Source organism: Triticum dicoccoides, chromosome 6A, assembly GCF_002162155.2.
Source record: "Triticum dicoccoides isolate Atlit2015 ecotype Zavitan chromosome 6A, WEW_v2.0, whole genome shotgun sequence".
In the NCBI taxonomy this organism is placed as follows: domain Eukaryota; kingdom Viridiplantae; phylum Streptophyta; class Magnoliopsida; order Poales; family Poaceae; genus Triticum; species Triticum dicoccoides.
The window spans coordinates 428,189,975-428,196,979 of record NC_041390.1 but is presented as its reverse complement, the minus strand read 5'-3'; positions in this window follow the sequence as shown (position 1 = coordinate 428,196,979).

Genomic DNA, 7,005 nt, shown 5'->3' with positions numbered 1-7,005 from the left:
TAGCTACTTGCCAAATCTCTTCTGGAAAATGCAAGAGTAGAACTGAAAGTGTCAATCTAGTGTGGATCTCACTCCGAGCATATTATATTTACCATCTCTTGATCATTCCTTGGTAGCATAATCAAATGATCCAAACCCACTGTCTTCCCCGCATCAGTCGGGCGGGCATCGTCGATAAGCGCCCGTCCAGCCCCAAAGAGCGAGAAAGGTTAGCCCTAAAGAAAGCTCACGGTGACTCGGAATAAAGTAGGCGAGCTGGGGTTGCAAGCTGTGCCCTCCACGAGGACACACACCCTTGTCTTCCGGGCACACCAGAGGAGATGAACAGTGCCGCCACGCACTAAAGGAGTGCCCTAAACGTCTCTGCGAACATGCATGCTGCCTGATCCGCCCGTCGACCTCGATCTCTCGCGGCCGGTCATGTGCAGCGCTAGCTCCAGGGACCATACATGATTACGGGGAGAATGTCAATCATCCTACTGCAACTAGCTAGCTGCTGCTAGTGGCGATGTGTTGGCCATTATTTGGATATAATGAAATAGCTACACACAGCTGGGCTAGTATCGTTGCTGCTACCTGCTAGTATATATTTGCTGCAATTGTACGCATAGACTTACGGTTAGTTGTTTTATCAAACATGTTTTGGTAATTACAGGGAGATGCATCGGCATGAAGTAGAAGAAGAATCTGGTAGATCTTACTTCATGCATCCATGCATGCATGCATCAGCTTGCGTATAGTAGTATGATGAAGAAGAGCAGACGGCGCCGATCCAGCACTTGGTCGGTGAGTGTTAGTCCAAAGCAGCGTCCCTGCTGCTGTGACCGTGAGAGCCAACAGCCGTTTCTCTGCAAGTGCATCCCGTCCATCCACACAAAACTAACCATGGCGTTGGTGTTTTCCACGGTGCACGTGAGGTGTGAGGAGCCGTGTAGGTTCCCCATGCACGCACATCACATCTGCATGCACACCTAGCTTACATTACATGGGATCCTCCTCGGCCGCGCTCTATGCCGCGGTACAACGGCGCGAGCTAGAGTATTCGAATCGTGGCGCGCTGGCCATAGAATATTCAGCGCCAGGTCGGGTCCGTCCGGGGGGGCTCGGTTGCCGTGCTTCCTGCCCAAGCTTTGAGCCTTTGACCGTCAAAGCGCCGGGAAACACTGCAAAAAGGAGCGGTTAAAAGTGAAAAATTGCACGGCTCGCTCCTTGTGCCTGCCTGCCTGCATGCATGCGTCGCATGCGTTGAACAAACAAAAAGGATGACCAGCTAATCTGACGGTGAAGGAACGCGTTTACCTCCCTAGCTCGAGTTCGTGTTAAGAATTGCTAGTATCAATTGTTAAAAATTATTATTTTTTTCCTGTGTGTCCAAAGAGGCCGAGACGAGACGAAGCCGGCCGGGCCGAACCACATGCGCCTATGGTCTAACAAATCAAGCGCTGGCTCGTCTGTATGCTAGCGGCTGTATTTTTGGCGTCCATGCGCGCGTGTCCACGCGTTCCGTCTGCACGCACGCGGGGCACTGGCTGCTTAATCTACAAGAACGGTCGAAGGCTGGCCAGGGTTGGATTCCGCAATCAGCCTCGCGCTCACCGATGACGCCTCAGGATAATCAGCTTCTATCAAAGATCTATGCTGACATTTCATTGATCATTAGCAGAAAGCAGTGGAGAAAACAAAGGTGGTGAGGATCCGAGGGCTTGCCACATACCGGCAATTCTCAAGTGACAAGGTAACCTAGGGTTTACTTTTCATGGCGGATCCGCGAAGGGGCTCTCGATGCAGGTTGCGCCCGCGACTCGCCATAGCTCGATGCAGTCTGTGATCCTCCTGATGATATTGGAGACACTTGGTATACTTCTCCTGAAAGTGGTGTTGTTTCGTTCCTGCCATAGCTCCCAGCAGGTGAGCAACACGAGCGTGTTGTTTCCTTTACACCATTTTGTTGCGGATCTTTCCAGGGCGCCAAGCACAATGGACGTGTGTTGTTGATTGTGCCAACTCTCGTTTGGCGCCAGGGAGGAGCAGCCCGTCCATGTACTGACTGTTTCCCAGACCCTCCTTGCCATTGGGCATTCCCAAAACAGGTGATTTGAGGATTCGAGGTTCCGGATGCATAGTTGACAGAAGTACTCATTCTTCCAACCGCGGTGCTGGCGATTTTATTAGTGTGTAAGGTGGCCCCGAGAGCTGAACCAAAGCCGGCCCTTTCGAGACCAGGGAGCTTTAACAGACGGCCCTGTAAGGGAGATCCTGTGTTGGAAGATATTGGTGGGTGTCATCTCGTTCAATTCTGGGTCAAATGACAAGAGGGCCGTTCAAGAAGAGCCTGTCATTGCACCATAGCTTGTTCTAGAGCATGAGCCATGCGAACACCTTGATCTTGCTGGGGACCCAAGCCTTCTAGATGATCTTGTCGAAACACGAAGATGTCATGCCCTGGAATTGCATCTGGTAGGCCGATCTTGCTGAGTATTGGCCCGATCACTCTTTTGTCCAGCTGATGGAGTCAGGGGTGTCGACTTGTAGGTTACCGGCAGCGCCGCGTACCCTCATGTGCATGGCTAGGAAGTCATGGAGCAGGTCGGCGGTGCGGCCGTGAGCTAGGTCTTCGATCCAGCGTCCGCCGCGAGGACGGCCTTTACCGTCTTGTTCTTTCTTCGGGCGTGCTGGGCCAGCCGCGGGAATTGCTGGGCGAGCGTGCCCGGTCCCAGCCACGGCGAGTGCCAGAAGGATGCCGACGCGCCGTCCCCGATGCTGACCGCGGTAGCCGCCGTGAAAAGCGAGAGCTCGTCGGCATTGCAAGGCAGATTCGAGCCCACCCAAGGCCTCTCAGGGTGGCGCCATGAGAACCATGGCCAACAGAGTCGAAGGGCTTGACCGAAGCGCTGGAGGTCAGGGACTCCCAGACCCCCGTTTGCCGTTGGCGTGCAGACCGCCACCCAGTTTACCTTGCAGCTGGCGCCGGTGATCTCATCATCTTGTTTCCAGAGGAAGCGGCGATGGCACTTGTCGATTTCCTTGAGGATCTTCTTGGGTATCTGCAGAACGGTTAACACGAAGGTAGGCATGGAACTGAGGACGCAGCGGACCAGCACGCGCCGTCCCGCGATGTGGATCAGCCTACCCTTCCATCCCGCAAGCCGGGCTTTGATTCTGTCTATGATGAACTGAAGGTGCGTGAGCCGGAGCCAGCCAGTTGTAAGCGGTAGCCCTAGATACTTAGTGGGGAAGTGCGCTATGGAGCCGCCAAAATTGTGAAGCACGTCCTCAAGGTTGAGATCGTCGCAGCTGATCGAAGAAGCCGTTGATTTTCCAGTGTTGATATAGAGCCCCGTGGCGCGCCCGAAATCGTGGAGAATGTTCAGCAGGGAGTCGACCTCCTGATGGGTTGGGTTGATGAAAACGACAACGTCGTCGGCGTACAGGCTAACCCTAAGCTTCAACTCTCGCCCCGGGATCTGTTGCAGCAGTCGTTGCTCCACTGTCTCCACAAGCAGGTGGTGTAGCGGGTCTATGGCGAGGATGAAGAGGAACGGCGATAGTGGGTCTCCCTGCCGTAGGCCTCGGCGGTGGGCCGGTGTCCGCCCCGTTCGCGAGCGACTCGTCTTCCCCGACCGCTCCGCCGCAGCGCATGGCTTCCGACGCCACCCCCTGCTTCGACCACGGGCACTAGCCTCGTTCGAGCCACAGGGTGATCGCGTCCACGCCGGCCTTGGAGCAGCAGGTCTTCCTCCTACAGCAACACGCGGTGATGGTGACCGCCGTCAGCAAGATCCACGCTGCCAGCCCGTTCTCCATCGGCTAGGCGGTCGAGAAGGAGTTCCAGATACTTAAGGAAATATTCCCTATAGGCAATAATAAAGTTATTATTTATTTCCTTATATCATGATAAATGTTTATTATTCATGCTAGAGTTGTATTAACCGGAAACATGATACATGTGTGAATACATAGACAAACAGAGTGTCACTAGTATGCCTCTACTTGACTAGCTCGTTGATCAAAGATGGTTATGTTTCCTAGCCATAGACAAAGAGTTGTCATTTGATTAATGGGATCACATCATTAGGAGAATGATGTGATTGACTTGACCCATTCCGTTAGCTTAGCACTTGATCGTTTAGTTTGTTGCTATTGCTTTCTTCATGACTTATACATGTTCCTATGACTATGAGATTATGCAACTCCCGTTTACCGGAGTAACACTTTTTGTGCTACTGTAACGCCCACGATGCGGCTATATCTCCCACATGTCGAAGCACGACTTAGAGGCATAACCGCATTGTAAGCAATGTCGCAAGTGGGATAATCTTCACACAACCCATGTAATGAATAAGGAAAAGAGGTACATAGTTGGCTTACGATCGCTAGTTCACACAATACATGAATAAAACATTACATCATCCAGATACAAACAAGGTGTAAGGGCATATTTATCCCTAAGTGTTTTGGTGATTGATGACAATGCATTTGCGGACTAATCGTGTGCCTTGAGTATTCCAGACACTTCATTGCTAGGCACAAGACGATTGGGTGCCCCTCGAAGACTGATGAAGACGGCGTCTTTTCTACGTTTCTTTTTAGTGGATTTGAGTCGTAGGAAAGCTGTACTATTAAAAGGGGGTCCGCGTTGGAAAGGGTTGGGTGGAATCATCACGTACACGTCTCCTTCTTATCCCCTCCTTTTTCCTTGGAGCTTCCTCCGTTTTCTTACATCCCTTGTCTGGCTGCTGTGGTTGGTCGCGGTAGTACTGCTCCCAGGAAAACGGTAGTACCGTAGGCATCCGCGGTAGTACCGCGCGGTGGCGCGGTTGTACCGCAGGTGCCCACGGTAGTACCGCTCCCCTGGAGCCGCACTACCGCTGCCCACCAGGCTAGTGCCGCCCATTTGCGGTAGTAGGGGCGGATGTAATTTTTTACATCCGCACCTACCGCGGTAGTACCGTTTTCGCCGAGCGGTATGTAACGCCCATGATGCGGCTATATCTCCTACATGTCTAAGCACAACTTAGAGGCATAACCGCATTGAAAGCAATGTCGCAAGTAAGGCAATCTTCACAACATCCCATGTAAATAGATAATAAAAGGGGAAGGTACATAGTTGGCTTACACTCGCCACATCAAACAAAGTACAAAAATAGCATTACATCATCCAATCACTCATGGCCCGACTACGGTGCCAAAATAAAAGATCAACCCAACATGCGACACGGTCCCGATCGCCCCAACTGGGCACCACTACTGATCATCAGGGAAAGACACATAGTAACGACGGGAAGCTTCATCGAACTCCCACTTGAGCTCAAGCGCATCATCTGAAACGGAGTCATCAGGCCCTGCATCTGGTTTGGAAGTAATCTGTGAGCCACAGGGACTCAGCAATCTCGCACCCTCGCGATCAAGACTATTTAAGCTTATAGGTAAGGCAAGGTAATATGTGGAGCTGCAGCAAGCGACTAGCATATATGGTGGCTAACCTGTTCGCGAAAGAGAGCGAGAAGAGAAGGCAAAGCACGGACGGATAACTAGAGAACAACCTGCGGCAAGCATTACTCCAACACCGTGTTCACTTCCCGGACTCCGCCGAGAAAAGACCATCACGGTAACTCACACAGTTGATTCATTTTAATTCAGTTAAGGTTCAAGTTATCTACAATCAGACATTAACAAATTCCCATCTGCCCATAACCGCGGGCACGGCTTTCAAAAGTTCAAATCCCTGCAGGGGAGTCCCAACTTAGCCCATGACAAGCTCTCACGGTCAACGAAGGATATACCTTCTCCCGAGACATTCCGATCAGACTCGGTATCCCGGTTCTACAAGACACTTCGACAAGTTAAAACAAATCCAGCAACACCGCCCGAATGTGCCGACAAATCCCGATAGGAGCTGCACATATCTAGTTCTCAGGGCACACTCAGATGAGCCAGACGTCGGGTAGGCCAGCCCAGAGTTGCCCCTGGTAGCCCCGGACATCGCTCGGTTGGACCAACACTTAGAGGAGCACTGGCCCAAGGGGGGGGGTTAAAATAAGATGACCCTCGGGCTCCGGAAACCCAAGGGAAAAAGAGGCTAGGTGGCAAATGGTAAAACCAAGGTTGGGCATTGCTGGAAGAGTTTTATTCAAGGTGAACTGTCAAGGGGTTCCCATTATTACCCAACCGCGTAAGGAACGCAAAATCCGGGAACATAACACCGATATGACGGAAACTAGGGTGGCAAGAGTGGAACATAACACTAGGCGAGAGGCCGAGCCTTCCACCCTTTACCAGGTATATAGATGCATTAAGATAACAAGATAATATAATGATATCCCAACAAGAAAATAATGTTCCAACAAGGAACGGTCTCCAATCTTCACCTGCAACTAGCAACGCTATAAGACGGCTGAGCAAAGCGGTAACATAGCCAATCAACGGTTTGCTAGGACATGATGGGTTAGAGGTTTGACATGGCAATTTGGGAGGCATGATAAGCAAGAGGTAGGCATCGTAGCATAGGCATAGCAAAAGAGCGAGCATCTAGCAAAGCAAAGATAGAAGTGATTTCGAGGGTATGATCATCTTGCCTGCAAAGTTGTCAGAGTTGACTGGATCCTCGAAAGCAAACTCAACGGGCTCCTCGTTAGCGAATTCGTCTCTCGGCTCTACCCAAACAAGACAAACAAGCAAAAGGGACACAATCAACCACGTGCGAAGCTCAAACAACATGATGCAAACATGGTATGCTATGCGGGATGCGATATGCGATGCATATGCAAGATTTGACAAAGAAATGAATGAACCTGGCCTCAACTTGGAAATCCAAGAGTGCCACTAGAAAGGTGAGGTGATTTCGGTTGAAATCGATATAAAGAACACCGGAATCGGAGACACGGTTTGGAAATGGCAAGCAATTCAAATATGGCACCGATATGCGATAAACAACAAGTAGCCATCTAAATGCAACAAGACAAACATGCTACAGCCCTCAAACATGGCAACCAAATACATGGCAGG